This window comes from Balaenoptera musculus, chromosome 12, assembly GCF_009873245.2.
Source record: "Balaenoptera musculus isolate JJ_BM4_2016_0621 chromosome 12, mBalMus1.pri.v3, whole genome shotgun sequence".
Classification (NCBI taxonomy): Eukaryota; Metazoa; Chordata; class Mammalia; order Artiodactyla; family Balaenopteridae; genus Balaenoptera; species Balaenoptera musculus.
In genome coordinates, this window is record NC_045796.1 from 21,313,238 (window position 1) to 21,332,291 (window position 19,054).

General features: G+C 41.7%; 1 protein-coding gene across 3 annotated transcripts in view; it reads right to left on the bottom strand.

Annotated features, from left to right (window-relative positions):
* The window catches only part of STX11 (syntaxin 11), a 36,056-nt gene extending 19,903 nt beyond the window's left edge, over positions 1-16,153 (bottom strand). Inside the window, exon 1 of one of the 3 annotated variants that reach the window (XM_036870963.1) lies at positions 15,901-16,153. The gene's annotated coding sequence lies outside the window, so the exon portion shown is untranslated. Of the gene's footprint in view, positions 1-10,974; positions 11,087-15,900 lie in introns of those variants that run through there. The other 2 variants (XM_036870960.1, XM_036870964.1) reach the window with 2 other exon arrangements.
* Between the last annotated feature and the right edge of the window lie 2,901 nt (positions 16,154-19,054).

Below are 19,054 nucleotides of genomic sequence, written 5' to 3' on the forward strand. Positions count from 1 at the left end.
TCCACCACCAACATTTTTGTGCAGGTGGTATCAGGTAAAAAGGGACACCAAGGGCAACCTGGAAAGGGAAAGGAAATTCTTAAAAAAAGAGAGAGAATCCTTATGTTTTACTTTCACACTTAAGAATCCCAAAGCGGTTACTCCAATTCCACACACTTGGGAGACTGAGTCTTGAGGTGCCTAAACCAGTCTGAGGACTCAGGGTTTGTAAAGTCAGTGGCTAGGCTTTCTTGTGGGAACAGATGAGCAATTTTAATTCAGTAAACATCCTTCGAACATCTCCCTCATAAATGTCTCACAAAGGTAAGCCCCATTCCCCACCCCACGAGGTTTTGTTGCTAGTGGGGGAGCAGTGTTTGTTTTGCTTTCCAGGAACATACTGGGAAGAGGTCTTGCTCATCAGCTAACTGACTTGAGTCCTGAAAACAAATGTGGCGCGTGCGAGAAAGAGCGCTCCCCTGGGTGTCAGAGGACTGCTCCCCGTTTCCTTCTCTAGCTGTATAAAGTAGAGCGAGACATTTCATATCTCTGAGTGTCAGTTTCTCCATCTGTAAATTGGTAATGACACTGCCTATCTCATAAGGGTTTCTTTTTTGATCAGTAAATGAGGTAGATAATGTATATAAAGGCACTCTGTAAATTTAAACGTCGTTTACAAACATGGTATTAGGAGTTATTATTTTGCACAGTTGCCACTCATAATCAGTTTATTTCACCAGGTAGTTTATTTAAAATACTACAAGTACTACTCCTTAAGAAACATGTGCAGACCAAGTGATTTTAAATGATCCTGTAAAACCCAACAACTATTCTAACATCAGTTTCTATATTATTACTTAACTCAAGTGACAGAATATTAATGCCCTATATTCACTCAGAACCTCAGCAAAGTATGAGTTAAATGCCTTGCATTTACTGTATACAAGATGCCCAAGGAAACAAACTCATTTACCATAATGAAATTTAAAGGGCATTACACATTACACTCACATTACACTTATCAAAGAAGACAAATAACAACTTTTTGAAAACAAAACTAACAAACTAAAACGAAGGAGCTGACCAAATTTCTTATACATTTACCCCAATATAAACTGTTCCACATAGCAGTTGTGTTGTTTATTACTAATATAGCATCAATACCAAAAACATAATCTTACAGATCTTTTAATATTAACAGAATTTTATATTTCCCTTATATCTGAGCTTCTATTTTGTATTAAAGAGATGCTGCATCTTTGCAGTAGTAACTGGCAACGTTCATAATTGGAATCAGGGGATAACCTCCTATCCGACCAAAACTGCAGAAAATTCTATAGCTAAAGAATAACTTTATTTGTTCTCTCATGAACAAACTATCAATATCTGTGTAGAATAATTACCAGCAACCATGAAACACATACAATTTTAAATATCATACCTTTCATTTTTCTGTTGAGCATTCATTATACTGTAATCAGATTTTAACATTTCTTTTTTTAAATCTCAATTGTATTAACTAAAATATACTCAAGAGTGTAGAAATCATGGCATCTTGTTAGATAAATCAAGTTGGGCACTGTGTTAACTAGCTTCTAAGTAATATTCATGAAATACACTATGTGAATTAATGTTCTTGTGCACATCTTCAGGACACATATGCCTGCACAAGCTACTGGGACAGACACTTTCGTGTGTTTATTCAACAGGTATTTTGTGAGTATCTATTGTACTATGTGCCAGGAAATATAAGGGGATGAGGTTAACTCAGTGAGCAAAAGAGTCATGGTCTCGGTCCTTTAAAAATATATTTTTTAGATAAGCAAACAATGCTTATAGAAAGTATTTTTTAAGAAATAAATGAAAATTTCAAAAATGTGAAATAAGACTTCTGAAATATTTAAAATACAGGTATAGCTGAAACTAAACTTATGCAACTTGCTCATTCTCAACAATTTAAAGACATAACTATGAAGATACTGAGGGAAATACACCTTCAGTTTTCTGTGTAATTACAAAATTTTTCTTAATTTCAATAACTGGTGTCATCTACGACATGAAGATAAACACTATCAATCTCCAGGGGTGCTCAGTAAGGTGCCTGAGACACAGTGACTGAATTCTCAACAAAGGCAAGTATTTTCTCACATGATACTTATGGTTTTACTCATGTTGGTAAACATACACACTCTCCGTAACTATCAACAGGAAAATTTGTAAATGAGAGCTACTCACTTTTAACTTTACTGCCCTTAGTCTGTCCTGGCCCAAAGAAACTCCACTATGGCCACGTCATCCTGCCCTGCAACCAGAGATAACTCACCCCTCCCAATCCCTATCCAAATTCAAAACTTGCCCACTTAGGGACTTCCCTGGTGGTCCAGTGGCTCAGAATCCGAGCTCCCAATGCAGGGGACCCGGGTTCAATCCCTGGTCAGGGAACTAGATCCTGCATGCCACAACTAAAAGATCCCGCATGCTGCAACTAAGACCCAGCGCAGCCAAATAAATAAATACATATTTAAAAAAACAAAAAAACAAACAACTTGGGACTTCCCTGGTGGCGCAGTGGTTAAGAATCCACCTGCCAGTGCAGGGCACAAGGGTTCGAGCCCTGGTCCGGGAAGATCTCACATGCTGCGGAGCAACTAAGCCCTCAAGCCACAACTACTGAGCCTGCACTCTAGAGCCCGTGCTCCACAACAAGAGAAGCCACTGTAATGAGAAGCCCACGCACCACGATGAAGAGTAGCCCCTGCTCGACGCAACTAGAGAAAGCCTGGGCGCACCAACGAAGACCTAACACAGCCAAAAAATTAATTAATTAAAAAAAAAATTAAAGAAAAAGCTTGCCCACTTAAACATCCCAATCCTATGTTCCATCCTCTACTTTTTTAAGGCAGTAAATAGCTATTTTGATGAATGTATCTGTTCTTAGGTGCTAGTGGCTTAATATACTATTCAATCCAGAAAACACACTTGTATGTTTAAAGAAGACCTATATTCTGGGTAAAATGGCAAATTAAACATTACTTTTGTTCCCTTCCAAAATTCCACTAAAGGATCTTTTGAAAAGGCATACACCAATGAGGTAAAGAACAACACAGAAGACAGTAGCAACAAAATTTTGGAAGTCGTAAAGCAAATGGGCAAGTGACAGCTAGCCCAGCAGATACAAGAAAGTTGAATCCTAAGCAAAGACTGAGGAAGGCCAGGAAATGATTACACCATAAGTAAGTACTCAAAGGCTCAGGAACCAGAATTGAAGGCTGAGTACTTACGGAAAAGGAGGTGATGGTGGTAGGGTAACAACAAATATGTTTGGTTAGAAGCCTTTTTAACAAGTGAGTGTATCCACCATCGCCTGTCCTACCCTGGCAGGAGAGGAGCAAGGCTAGACTCTGAATCTAGACTGGGTTAGAGATACCCACCTGGAGAGAGGAGGATTAAGTGAATGTTCTTATAGGGAATGTTGGACCTCCAAGCCCTCTGTTCACCTACCATCCAGCACCTGACCTATGTCCTATAGGCAGGAGAACGGAAGACCGTTTTCCATAAAGTAGAAAGAAAGAAAAAGAAGTAAAAAATAACAGAAAAGATGAGGAATTTAGGGGTCCAATCCTTTAAGGTCAAATTCCAAATAATAGGAATTGCAGAGAGAGGACATTATACAAGGAGAGAGAGAGAGAAACAGATCACCTACAAAACATTAAAGGTCAAAACACTTAAAACTAACGGAACATGGGACTTCCCTGGTGGCACGGTGGTTAAGAGTCCACCTGCCAATGCAGGGGACACAGGTTCGAGCCCTGGTCTGGGAGGATCCCACATGCCGCGGAGCAGCTGGGCCCGTGCGGCAGAACTACTGAGCCTGCGCTCTAGAGCCCACAAGCCACAGCTGCTGAGCCCGCGAGCCACAACTACTGAAGCCTGCATGCCTAGAGCCCGTGCTCGGCAACAAGTGAAGCCACTGCAATAAGAAGTCCGCGCACCACGACAAAGAGTAGCCCCCGCTTGCCGCAACTAGAGAAAGCCCACGCTCAGCAATGAAGACCCAACACAGCCAAAAATAAAAATTTATTTTAAAAAAAACTAATGGAAAAATGCCTTTTAAACTTTTGAGGAAGATGGATTTTCAACCCAGAATTCAGTCAAACCATCAATCAAATGTGAGAGTAGAATAAAGACATTTTCAGATTTACAAAGTCTCAAAATTTTTTATATCTATGTTCTCTTTCTCAGGAAATAAGGAAGTGAAGCAGAAAAGATACAAAATAAAGAATCCTAACATGAGTTCTAACAGAGGAGAGAGGCAAAGGCATTCCAGGATGATGGGAAAGGGAAACTCTAAGATGGTAACTATGAACCTGGCTGAAAAGATATCTGTCTAGATTAGGTGAGCAGGTGGCAGGAGAGATTTCTTCAGAAAAATGAAACTGATAGAATTCCTGATGGGTCAAAATTGCTTAAGCAGAGATTTAGACAATTTGGGGTTGAGTAGGTTGTGAGTGTAAATGAAACTAACAACAACAATAAAAACCAATTAACTTCCAGAAAAAACATTATGTAGTTACAGGAAAGTAATCATGATATAGTACATGGCTCAGCTGTGATTAGCATTTTCATAATCATAAAAATACAATCATGGAATACTGATCTAACAAATTATAATGGAATTGTGTTGGGAGGATGGGAGGAGGGGACAGAAAGGGTGCGTGTCTGGGGAAAAGAGGTGTGAAAATGAGCTAAAACACCATCTTCCATACAGAGCAGGCAATAGGTCATGCCTAAAACAAAACAAAAAACAATCAAGAAATAGTAACAGAAGCATGTTATTTAGAGACATGAATATAAATACTAAAAGAAACAGCAAAAATAGTCGAAAGTAGCTGCCTTTCGGAAGGGGGAAATTAAACAGACTTTTCGTCATTAGACTTTTATTTTTCATTAAATGTTTTATGGAACTAGTTGACTCTAATTATGTATGAGTAAGTTTGATGAAACTAAAAACTAGAGAGAGAAAGAGGAAAGAAGGAGGGCAGGAAGAGATGGAGAAAAGGAGGGTGGGAGGGAAGAAAGCAGGAAGGAAGAAAAAAGGCTTTCTAGATATCAAAAACACTAATCCAAAGGGCAGTGGTGTGATTTATGAGTTTGGCTTGGCGCTAAGCAGGAACTCTTTAGGAATCCTCTGTCTTGTCTGCTCACTTCTTTCTCTCTCTCTTTCTCATGTAAACATCTCTTTACAGGTTCTGCTTTAGAATTAACACTTATACACATTTATAAGTGGAATCTGAAGCTCTCCCCAAGTTAATATTTGGACTGAACTAAATCCAAAATTCCTGCCAGGGTTAAAAAAAAAAATCTGAAAAAGAAAGTGATCCTAAAATAAAGCTCAAATAATAAATAATTAATTTTTTTAGAAATTGAAAAGAACACAGCACTGGTGAAGCGGGGCAGATATTAACACCTATTATAAGACAATAATGAAAAGCGTGATACTTTTGCCAACCTGAAAATTCGATAAATGGACACAAATAAAACATGGAGAAATAGACCAATTATATATAAAATGTTAGTTTATGAAGAAGCAGCCATCAAAAAATAATAGGGGAGGAAAAAATTTAAGCAACTAGAGTGACGTAATTGACTAGCAAGACTGTATTTCTCTCTAGTCCTTACCAAAGACCCCATAATATACCTCAAGAACATCAAAGAATTAAAAATGCAAACATCAGTAACAGAAGTATTAATAGAAAATAAAGTGGAATATTTACCAGTACTCTGGGATAAAAACTTTCTATGGGATTTGAGGTTGTGGAAGAACTCTCAAAGAAAAAGACAACCAAATCTGATTATATAAAATTTGAAATCTCTATGCAACAAAAAAGAATAATAAATATTAAAAATTAAAGCAAGAGATTGGAAGAAAATATTTGCACAAAGCATAATAGACATGAGGTAGGTACACAAAATTGTGTGAATAGACAACCTCAACTGATAAGAAAATAACATGACAAAATATATTGAGGAAAATATACAGAAAGACAATCACAGGAGGTAAAATATTCTCAATAAAAATATGAAATGATAGTATCTGCTCTTCAGCAAATAAATACAAATTAAAAATAAGATACTAATTTAGACTTATTAACTTAGACAAAAATGAGGGGGAAAAATCACAATACAATGTTTATCGATGCTTTAGTTACTAGATGGAAAGAATAAAATTGAAAATACTTATTGTGTTTATGCTGCTGTCAGTGGTAGGTGTAGGTATCTAGATGTCAACAGAAAGGAGAAAATGTTCGTGGCACTCTAAGTTTCAGCAAAGGGCAATTAATACCTTGAGAAATTTTCTAATTAAACAACAACAAAATTATGCTGACTACATGGAATTTTCTTCTACGAACTGTTAATCTTTTCAGATGAGTTGACACTACTATAGTTTTGACTCTTTAAGGGATAAGCTTCATTCTCTAAAGAGTTCTACATTGCCAAAAGGAGAAAAATATTACAGTCCACCACCATAGCTTTTTATTAAAAAATTCTCATTCTCAATGAAAACATAAAAGTTGAACTAATTTACAAAAGTATTCAATTGGATTCACAGTGGTTAAACTCGTCACCCACCTACACTGCAGCAATAAACCAAGCTCGAACTATGCAAAATAGAAAGTGTAAGAACAAACGTTTAGAATTATTTCCTCACCATTCATATACTCCCTATATACAGTATTTATAGTAAAAGCAAGAAAAAAATTAGAACATGAATTGAGTTATACTTGCAATACCAAGGAATATGCCAAAGCATGGAAGTAAAGATGTGAGAAAACATTGCAAATGGTCATCATAGGACATCACATGTCCATTCACTTAAAATTCACACTTCAAGTCTGAGTTATATTTTCACTTGCACTATAGTCTTTAATTCCAGTTTTTAGTATCAACGTTGTTTTGAGATGCTGGATGGTGTAGATATGTTTACGTTGACTTAAATGAGATACAGCAGAGCATTCTACACCTCCATCTACATCTAGTAAATGCTGCTCCATAATGACTTAGTCCTCCCTTCCCTGCAATCAGCCAAATGGATGGTATTCTTTCTTTCTTTTTTTGAACCAGGGACTGAACCTGGGCTTTGGCAGTGAAAGTGCCAAGTCCTAACCACTGGACTCCCAGGGAATTCCCCAATGGATGGTATTAGCATCCATTGGGGAATTAGCATGAGTTGAGCTGCTAAGCCAGGAAGAGGCTACCAACTGCAACACCAGTGCTGCATCCTCTCTCAGCAGAGCCGAGAAGGTGAAGTGGAAAGATGAGAAGTCAGAGAAGACACTGACCTCTAAGCAAAGGTTCTCCAACCTTGGTCTATAATAAGACCCAAAGGCAAATCTGTCAAGCACCCTCCTAGGCCATAATCATCAGATTCTTAAAATTAACTCTTAAAAAGCTGTAATATAAACTCATGATTCTCAGAGCTTTAAGTTTACATCATTTTACTGTATATTACATATTAAAATATTAACAAATTAGCGTCTAGCAATGGCACATTGAAAGAGACACACAGAAACTTCTTTCTCTGTTCCTTAGCATCTATTTTATTCAATAAATGAAGGAGTCATTTTCTTGTTCTCTCTTTGCCAGTGTGTGCACTCACATACTATACACACACACCACACCCACACACATGCATGTGAAGGATTGGTCAATTTTGAACTAGACAGACCAAAAGATCTTCCTTTGTTTAAAAAGAGGTCCCTTGTCTTATAACCAAAGCCAGGCTCATAGCTTCTATTTTTATATAAATTGTGTTTCGTAAGAGTGGGACACTTTCTCTGACCTTAGATTAAGCTGCGTTCCTGACTCCATGATCTCACACTTTCTGATACCTCCTCTTTCCTAATATTCATCATATTCTATTGTTAATTGTTTCATTGCTTGTCTTCTTTGCTTGCCAATAAGCTCCATGGGATCAAGGGCTGTACTTACTGTGTTTGCCATGCACCCCAAAGTGTCCAGCTAATAGAAGAGCCTCAATAAATATCTGTTGAATAACTATGCTTGCTAGACTGATTCTTTCTTTCAATCATTTTTGATGAGGGTAGGTGTCTTGTACACCAAGATGAAGAAGACAGTCATTGCCCTCAAGGTGCTCACAGGCTGGTAGGGAGGATATTGATAAAAAATGTAATAATAGGGGGATATATGGGTTTACTTTCTGAGCTCAGTAGAAAATGGTGAACTCAACTGGATAAGGGGAAGGGAAGGCTTCCTAGAGAAGGTGATGTCTGAGCTGATTCTAAACGGTTTAACAGGAGTTAGCTGGGCAAGGAAAAGGGGAAGGGACCAGGCAGAAACAACCTGAGCAAAGTCATAAAGCATTGAGGGTATAGGAACTAGAGCAATTTGGTGCTGCAGGAGTGAACCAAACATATCAGTATGTGCTAGGAGTTTTACCAGATTATTCTTTAGGTGACTAACATTTCCTACAATGACCTGACTCAAATTCAGTGCTTTTCCTTTTGAAGAAAAATAATTATTCCCTATTTCAGTGAATCAGATAATATATTTTCCTGACATAGTTATCTGTCTCATCCTATTAGATAGTCATTTAAAGCTTTAAGACAGCACCTCCAAGTTTCATCTGGCATAAGATTTTTCTGGAAAATCTTATTCTCCTAGAAAGTTTACTGATTCCTATAAATTCACTGCTTCCCCCCCCCCCACCTACTTTTATCTACAACTATTCCAGGAATTTGGCATCTCTCCCCCAGTTATCAAGATAGTAAAAAGCCAAGCCAGAAACATCTCTCTCTCTCCAGCAATCCTGGTCGGAAGCCAGCCAAGGAATTTGGGCCAGGCTCTCCATTGGCCACACTGGGAATATGCTATGAAAGACAAGGGGTGAATATCACTATATCAAGCCTGCTGGGATTAAGGCTCAGGTGCTCCTCTGTTCCACAGTTCCCATGGCTTCCTGCTAATCTGAAAAATTCCAATAGGCTTGGTCACCCTCAAGGGCATAATGGTTCAGGGCAATGGTTCTTAAACTATAGCATGGATCAAAATCATCTGGGGAAAATGTGTTGAAAATGTCAATTCAGGGGCTCCACTTTTAAAGATTCTGTTCTAGTAGATCTTGAACGTTGGCCTGGACTTCCCTTTCTGTTTTCTTTTTGTTGTTGTTTGTTTGTTCATAGAGGATGTTTTAAAATATCCCAGGCAATTCTGATCTTATAACCTACAGGCTACATACTGAGATTCACTGGACCAGTTTGGGGCCTGTCAAAGGCTTATAAAAAAGGGAAAGGGGAGGATGGAGAGAAGAGAGAGAAAATGTAGCTTAATATCACAAAATTGTTTACCATTTAACAAGGGTAAAGCCTTGAACTGCAGCGAAGACCAGCACTTCTGCCGGTGGTCTGGACAGCCTGGGTGTTGGCTTAGCGTTCTCTACTATGCACCCCGCCCCACTCATCCTAGCCCACCCTCACCTGGCTCTTCTGCTCCTAATCTTCCCAGGGTTAAGGCTACTGTCTTCTTGCTCTCTGGTTAGCTATTTGAAATCCTTAAGGGCCTTGGACAAAATGCCAGCTTTCTGGGTTTCACTCATCAGGGCAATGATCTGGGTTAGACAGAAACGGTGAGGCCCTCATAGAGGAGAACGCTGTCTTCCAGAGAAATGTAGTGGATGATGTGATACTCATATCCCTTCACGACCAAGGCCCTTGTTCCCTCGGCTGCCAGGAACACTGGTTGCGGAAGGTTCACAGCTCCAGGAATTGCCCTTGACTAAAGGGAGCTGCTCTGTCCAAGATTACACTTTCTGCCTGAATGCAGGCCACATGATGTTGGGGATACAGTGACCAGCTCCCTTGCTTCCTGGTGGCAGAACGATTCTGAAGGGCCATCCCACCTCCAAAGTTCCCCACCGTTGAGACCACCATTGTACATGCACTGCAGTTAATTCCTCCCCTGCATAATTCTGCTGTCCTCCCTCCCTGCCAAGTGTTATTCCCAGGGCACCTCCCAATAAATTTCTTGTGTGCAAACCTCAGGGTTTGTTTCCAGGAAACCTGACCTAAGGTACTGGACTTGCCTCTTTTAGTCAAGTAGTGAGAGCACAGCGTACTGGGCCTTTGCACCTTACTTCTTGGGTAACGTTGGGTGGTCCCTCATCTCTCCCAGGGTCTCCTTCCTCATCTATAGAATTTGAATACAGACAACAACAGTAATAATACTTATTATATCTGTTTTGCCAGGCTTTTATGAGAATTAAAGGAGAAAATATCCATGAGAGTACTTTGTAAGTAATGAAGAACTGTACAGTCTTGTCAGCTGACATCACTATATGTTGGCTAACCATGTGATAATCAGGGAAGGGGGGAGGAAGAAGTGGGATATCTACTAATATTATACAATTCAGCTTACACACTGTGCCTGACTTTATCTGAAATTAAAAGATTTGTGTCACTAGTCAATACACCCAGGCACATAATAGAAAATTTAAAAAAACCAAAAAACCCAGGAGGTGAGACATGCATTGCTGCAACCCTGAAACTGAAACAGAAGTGAGAACAATCCTTGTTCACTCTTTTTCCATATGAAGATAGCAGTAGAGTTATTTCCACTACTCTGAAAAGTCGGAATTCACATGATTACCCAAAAAGTTATGCAATGAGCAATGAAATGTCATTTTATATCTTTGAACAGAGAAACAAGTAAAACAATTGGGTATACAAAATGGGGAACACTTTTCTAAGCAACTTCTTATTTCTGGATTACCTTGATACCGTATCCACTAAAAAGAAAAAAAAAGTACATTAACTGAAAACATTTAATTAGCTCAAGAAAGATAACTGGAAATTACCAATCCTAAAACTTCTCCCTACTAAAAATTACCAAATTATTGACCCTTACAAAGAACTTGAATGAGATACACAGATAATGTCTGGTATCCACAGACTCAGAAGGAGTGACCAGCAAATGACTTACCCTGACAGATGGTTTCATTATCAGCAAAAGTCACAGAATGGTTAGCACTCGGAGGAGGCTTAGAGACCTACCAGAGCCCCTAACTCTGGCAATTCTCCGCTCTCAGGGAAACCACAGTCAAAATGAGGAGGCCAGACAAACCCACATGAAATATTAACCAAAACCCTTCCCTTTATTGTTCTCTGAGCACTGAATGAATTACAGGCAGGCATAGAGGAATTTAGACCAAGGGGTAAACATGTGGGCTGGATCATCCCGGAAGGCTTCATGTCAGTCTCATATAATAAATGTCTAGATTTCCTGGTAAAGCTAAAGAAATGCTGAATGAAACATTTTGTTTGTATGTGGAGAAAACATTTCAAAACTTCAAGTTTTAGATATTTGAACATTTTAAAACTTCAAACTTCCAGTGAGTTTGCTGATTTGTTTAGGTACAACATTAATTCAACGTCTATAATCCTTACATGGTCCAAAGTAGAGGCCCCTGAGGAAAAAGAGAATTAGACCGTGCTTGCTGAAGAAAACTCAGAGAATTATTCCATGCCAAGGTAGGCTGAATCATGAAATGATGAGAATAGTGAAGAGTTGGGGTCAGATTTTTTTTTTTTTGGGGGGGAGGTCGGGTTGTTAGTCAAAAATATCTTTGTCGGGACCAAAGGAATCGACCTGAAAATAGAAATGAGGGCCCGAACCAGGAAACCTGAATCATTTTGCTCAGCAAAAATCAAGAAAACAGGGGACACAGCAGGGCCAGCTTCACTTACCAAGATTCTGGAAGTTAGAAGCAGGAGGGGCTGGTAAGTACCTGCTTCGGGTTAAAACCAGAACAAAATAGGCCCCAGAAGGCAGATTATAAACCAGGAGTATAAGATCTGGAGTTGTTATGGACCTGCCTGCATCTGTTAGTAAATCTTCTACCACCAGACTCTGCTCTGTAGAGTAATACCCCCTGGCCAGCCTTTCTGCTTCCCCATGGGAGCGATACTACAGATCTTAGCAACAAAATATTGAGTGCATCTACGAAACACAAAGCGCTAAACTGAGGCAACTCTGAGGCCAGTTGTGTGGAAGCTGTGGGAACCTTCAGTCACTCCATTAAAATGTTTTAAATTCCCAGGAGAAATGTTCTGATTATTCTAGGTTTATTCCTAGACCAACCAGGTATTTCTTGGGGTGAAGGTGGGGGGGTGGGGGAGGGGTGCCACAGCACAATAGGACCAGAGGGAGCCCCATCTCATGTATTGATTGGGCTATTCCTGGTTGAGGGAGAATTGTCAGGATCAGGAGAGTGACTCTACTTTGAGTTCACCACAGTGTCCCAAACATTATTCATTCATTCATTCACTCGTTCATTCATAAAGACACCGTATCAGAGCAGAGTGGTTAAGAATGCAAGGTCTGCAAAGGGGAAAGGTGAGGAGGAGGGATAAATGGGGAGTTTGGGATTAACATATACACACTACTATATATAAAATAGATAATCAACAAGGACCTACTGTATAGCACAGGGAACTCTACTCAATATTATGTAATAACCTATATGGGAAAAGAATCTGAAAAAGAATCGATATTATGTATATGTATAACTGAATCACTCTGCTGTACACCTGAAACTAACACAAAATTGTAAATCAACTCTAATATAAAATAAAAATCACATCAAAAAAATTTTTAAAAGAAAGCAAGGTCTGGAGCCTGATGCTTGGGATCAATTTCCTGGCTCTGACAATTACTAACACTGCACTTCCTTCACCAGTGAAAAGTAGTTAACTATAGTACCTATCTCACAGAATTGCAATAAGGAGTAAAAGACTTGATTCATGTAATGAGCCTAGAATAGTGCCTAGAACATAATACGCACTCAAAAAATTTTAGCTATTATTAGTATTCAAAAATTTTTCATGAGTACTGACTATATGCCAAACACTGTGTGAGCTCCTCATTATCCTTGAAACCAAACCAACTCTTCCATTTATGTTCCTACCTTAGTCGTTAACTAGAAACGTGGGAGTCATCCTAACCTCCTCCCCCTCCCTCATTGCCCACTTCTGGGTTCTGTGGCCAGGTTCCACCTACTAAACATCTGTCAGCTCCTTCCCTCTTTTCCATTCTTCACTGTCGCTACTTGACTCAAGTCTTCTTTAATTTCTCATCTTTTTTTTTTTTAATTTTTAATTAATTAATTTATTTATTTATGGTTGTGTTGGGTCTTCGTTTCTGTGCGAGGGCTTTCTCTAGTTGCGGCAAGCGGGGGCCACTCCTCATCGCGGTGCGCGGGCCTCTCACTGTCGCGACCTCTCCTGTTGCGGAGCACAGGCTCCAGACACGCAGGCTCAGTAATTGTGGCTCACGGGCCCAGTTGCTCCGCGGCATGTGGGATCTTCCCAGACCAGGGCTCGAACCCGTGTCCCCTGCACTGGCAGGCAGACTCTCAACCACTGTGCCACCAGGGAAGCCCCTCATCTTAAATATTACAACAATCTCCTCTGTGTCTCCCTAAGGGCAGTGCCACTCTCATCCAATCTATTCTCTCTCTTGATTCTAAGTTGTCTTTTTAAAACAGGTATCTGACAATATCATTCGATTGATTAAAGTCCTTTACAGGATAAACTGAGAGCTCCTACATGACATACGGACCTTCGTGACCTGGCCCAGCCTGTCTCTCCAGGCCCCTCCCCAGCTGGTGTCCACCCCCAAACAGGCTGATCCTTCTGCTGGGTGGTCTAGCCCTCCATCCGCTGATGACTCCTCCTCTTACATTAAGCTTCATTATTTAATTAATACTTACTTCCTAACACTTATCATGACTGAAGCCTGTGCCAAGTTCAGGGAGTACAATGATGAAGGTCACACTCAACCCTTTCTCATAGAAAAAGTAATGTTGAGGCTCTTGAGAGAGAAATAAAGTATGGAAATTAAGGTAAAGTTGTCTCCAATTTACCACTGTTTCCCTCACTAGTTGGATATCTTATGGAATTGGAGAAATTGAATATATTCTGGTATGAGGTCCAAAAGTACCTCAGCAGATTCCAGTCCCAACAGTGGATTTACTCATTTTGAGTCATACAGCTATAATGCGTTAGAAAAGGTTGATTTGAACTATAAAAACAGCGATCAGAAAGTTGCTTCAATATGGAGTTACAACGTTATATGCCATTAATCAGTCACTTAAAAATGCCTGTGATTGCTTAGGGGTAATAACAGGCTAGACTTATTTTTACATGGTTATTAGATAATATGAAATATAGTCAATTCAGAATCTCTAAAAATCACACCTTTCTAATTAATATATTTTAAAATCACTTATTGAATGAAACACTGACGAATAAGCTCAACAGGCTGCCTACAAAGACAAGTGGATGATTAAACCCAAAACCTTCCTCGTTCTTCCAGCAATGATGACGCACTTCATTGAAAATCCCAGATCTGCAAGAACTTCAGTCATATTGGGACAGAGGCTCTACTGTGGGCATAGATTTGTCATTGCACTCACCTTCTATTAGATTTTCCAGTGGATTTGCCAGCCTTCTACACCAGTCTTTAGGGCCCTTGTCAGCAAGATCCTGTCTTATTCTCAACTGTATAACCAGAGCTCGGTAAAGAGACTGGCACAGAGAAGGTGCCCAATGACTGTCTGCTGGGCTGAATTCAGCTCAACTCAGCTCCAACAGAGATGCTGTCCACTTCTCTATTATATCCCTTCCTAAGAGCTGCTAACCAGCTGCAACAGACGTATCAGCTTCAACATTTTAATTTCTTAGCTCCAACTGGTATCCACCATCTTCACAACTTTTCATGTGGCACTAATTTACTAAAGACAAACTGTCCAAAATATCTTGATTCAGAGTGACATACAATCACTACGTAATGTGACATACTTCTACAACACCATCCCAATGAAAGTCATAACAAACCAGTTATTGAATAATGAAATTAATTTTCTCTTGGGCCTCTGTGGCAAAGCACATGATTTTAATGGTTATCTTACATCAGTCTAGTGACCCTAGCTGGTATGCTGTACCAACAGGTGCTCTTGGAAACAAAACTTTAAACTGTTACTTCCTATACCACCAGCCCCAGTTAGCAGCGCCTGCATTTCACATCTTAATCTTATTTTAAGTACAGCCAGAGCAAACCTCACTTTTCAAAAGTTCATTAACAAAGTCTCACAATTAAGAAAGCAGCGCTGTGACTCATTTTTGGATACCCGTGTGGAAATAACAACTCCCTTTGCTGAGAAACGGCTTAAACAAGTGCGTGAGAACCACAGGAAGTAATACAGACCTCGGCTACTATGAGCCGAGTCTAGATAGAATTCCCTCTTGGGACGGTGTGGTGCTTCTAGGCGCTGCCACTACCTGTTGCCCCCATTCTTCTAAAAAGAAAACAGTCTTATGTGGGCTTGGAAGGAACTATTTCAAGGCGGTATCAACTTCTCCGTATTTCTTGGCTCCTGAGTCATACTGCCAAGTTCAAGTCAAGAAGTCCCCAGTCTGGTATTTTTGAGAAAGTGCAACCTAATAGGAAGTGAACAGATGATCAAACCGAAGTAATGCCTCCACTAATTAAAAAAAAAAAAAAAATCAGCCTTTCGACTCAAAAACAAAAGTAGTCTTGGGTGGATACTGTATAAGGGAAGCCTACAACAGGTTATCTCTGAAATCGTTTCTATGAAGCCCTAAATGCGCAGTCCCTTGTCCACTGGGAGAAAAAGCAATCACTCCGCTCGGTATTAGGAACCCAAATGCCGTGTTCCCCGACGTGCCCAGAGGCGGCAAGAGACCCAACATCCCCCCAAAGGCATCCCTCGTGTCCCCGACCAAGCGAGTCGCTCCGCAGCTCTCAGCGCACAGCCTAGAGGGGCGCGTCCTCGCTCCTACGGGCGGTGAACGAGAGAAAAAGAGACCCAAGGGGAGAAACACAAACCAGGAACGGGACGGCGCGTGCGAACCGAGAAGCCCTCTCCAGTGGGCGCCCGTGCCGCGCTGGGCGCCGGGCGAGGATGGAAACCTGTGGCGCGACTCCTGGCGGATGGTCTCCCGGCCCCTCCAGCGGCTCCTCTGCGACAGCCCTAGCTTCGCGCCGCCGCCGCCGCCGCCGCATCTGGGCGCCGGCCCGGCACCCCGGGCGTCGGAAGCTCCCACAGTAGGGGACCAGGCCCCGCCCCCGGACGGCGGCGCCGGCTCCCCGCGCGCCCCGCCCCGCCCCACCCCGCCCCGCCAGCAGCCAGGGCGCTCCGGACCACTGGGAGCCCGGCGGACCCGCTCCCGCTTCCTCCCTCTCCTGTGCGCCCCCGGATGCTCTGGGCAGAGGAGTGGAGAGCCGCGGAGGGCGCCGCTCGAGGCAAGTCACCCCTTTTCCTAGCCCCCTCCTCCTTGGCGCCCCCCAGCGCCAGGGGCGTGGCCCAAAGGCGCGGGACTTTCCGCCGGGATCCCCCCTGCGCTGGTGACGTTTGCGGGCCGTGCCGGTGCGTTTCCCGCACGGTTCTGAGTGTTGGGGTGAGTGCGAGGGGCTCCGGCCGGCTCTGCACCTGCCGCGCGACCCTGTCGGCGGCCGGCGAGGAGGCTGCGGGTCCCCCCGAGGCTGAGCACCGCCTTCCCAGAACCCACCGGGATTCAGCCCTTTCCAGTGAGCTTTAAACGCCATCCCGGTTCATTCATTCATTCGTTCGCTCGATACTAACCTAGCGTCCGCACAAGTGCTGAGGAAACTGCGTGGCCAAAAGCACCGCCAAGACATTGCCCTCAAGGAACCGGCATTCCGGTGAGGAAAGATGAACAGATAAAGTGTTTATCATGTGCGGTTAGTGGTATCTTGAAAAATAAGGCTGAGGCTTAAAAGTTAGAAAGTGCTCGAAAAGGGGGAGTGAAAAAAAGACCTACATTGATGGGGAGTGTCAGAGAAATGCAGGAGCCAACAGAAAGAGCTCCCAAAGCCAAAGGAGGAGCAACTTGAACAACAAAATGAAGTAGTATTAGATTACAGCCTGAAGTAAAAACAAAAAACCCCAAAACAACATCCCCCGCCATGAGTCCGTAGCAATAAATGGTTGGATACGTAAGTGGTGAAGAGATAGGCTCTCCTTCAGAAGAATTCCTAATAACTTGTGCAGATACTCCACCCTCAAGGAGTAGAAGCCTAACTTCCCACTCCTTAAGTACCAGCTGCTCATAGTGACTTTCTCCCCAGAAGTACGATATGGAAAAGGCGGAAAAAGAGTAGCTTTACAATGGGGACATCTGAAAAACACTGCCTCAGCCAGGTGATCAAGGTGGACGTTAACAGTCATAAATCATATTGATAGTGTGTGCTCCTGATATGATGTGATGAAAATGGCACTTTACCTCTGTGATCTTCCTCCCAAAAACCCATAACCCCAGTCTTGTCCTAAGAAAAACATCAGGCAAATTCCAATAGTGGGACATCCTACAAAATACCTGACCAATATTTCTCAAAGCTGTGAATGTCATAACAAAACAAGGAAAGTCTGAAAAACTGCCACAGCCTAGGGGATCCTAAGGAAACCTGACAACTAAATGTATGTGGTGTCCTGGATGGGATCCTGGGACAGAAACAGGCCTCTAAGTAAAAACTAAGGAAATCTGAATAAAGTATGGACTTTCGTTAGTAGCAAAGTATCAAGACTGGTTCATGAGTTGTGATGATGTACCATACTAATTGTACAATGGTGATAATAGGGAAAAATGGGAATGAGGGTTATGGAAACTCCCTATATTATCTTTGTAATTTTTCTGTAAATCTAAAACCATTCTAAAAAAGTTTATTTTAAAAGTAAAGCAAAGTATGAGAGATGAAGGGGTACTATAATAAACTGAAGAAAATAGGTTGATTGCAAAGGCCTCTAAGATAAAACCGTTGAGGGGGAACAATGTGGATATTTGGGTTAAGACCATTTCAAGCCAAGGGATCTGCAGATGTAAAGGCCCTGAGGCAAGAGCATGCTTGGCTTCTTGGAGTAATATCAGTGTGGGTGGAACAGAACGAATAAGGGAAGAGTGATAGGTGGTGGAACTGGGGTGGGGAATAGAGCATGTAAGGCCTTGGTGGTCATGATAGTTTTTAAATTTTACTTTTATTGAGAAGGGAAGACATTGAAAAAATTTTAACAGAGGTATGATCTGATGTGGCTTTTTTTTTTTCAGCCCACTGTTGTGTTGAGGATAGATTAAGGGACAAGAATGGAAGTAGGCCAGCCAGTTAGGAAGCTGTGATGGTTAATTTTACATGTCAACTTGACTAGGCCTGGGTTGCCCAGGTATTTGGTTAAACATTATTCTGGGTATGTTTGTGAGGGTGTTTCTAGATGAGATTAGCATTTGAATCCATAGACTGAGTAAAGCAGATTGTCCTCCCCAGTGTGGGTGGGCCTCATCTCATCTGTTGAAGGCCTGAATAGAACAAAAGGCAGGATAAGGGAGAATTTGTTCTCCCTAGGCCTGACTGTCTTCGAGCTAGGACATCAGTTTTCTCCTGACTTCAGACTTGACCTCAAACTGGAACTCAGGCCATTTACTCTCCTGCTTCTCAGGCCCTCAGACTCAGGCTAGAATTATACCACCAACTTTTCTGGGTCTCTAGCTTGCCACCTGCAGACCTTGGGACTTCTCAGACTCCATAATTACATGAGCCAGTTCCTTATAATACAGTTCAATCTCTCAATATAGATATAGATATATCTCCTATTTGTTCTCTTTCTCTGGAAAACCCTGACTGACACAACACCATGGCAGTGGAGCTGGTGAGAATGGGCAGGTTCCGGATATGTTCCCAAGGAGGGGCTGACAGGACTGGCTGACTAATTGGGTGGGGTGAGAGAGAGAGAGAGAGAGGAGTCAAGGATGAGTGCAGGTTTTTCCTTGGAGCAACAAGAAGAAAAGAGGTTCCTTATGCTGAGGTGGGGAAGACTGCCTGGGAAGCAAGTTGTGGAGGTTGAGGGAGGGGAGGGGAGGTTTGTGGGGACTAAAGAGTTCCATTTTGGACACTTGAAGTTTGGAGTTGTTAAGTTGTCAAGAAGGCAGTTGGATCGGTGAGTTTGGGATGATGGGTTCAATCTGGAAGT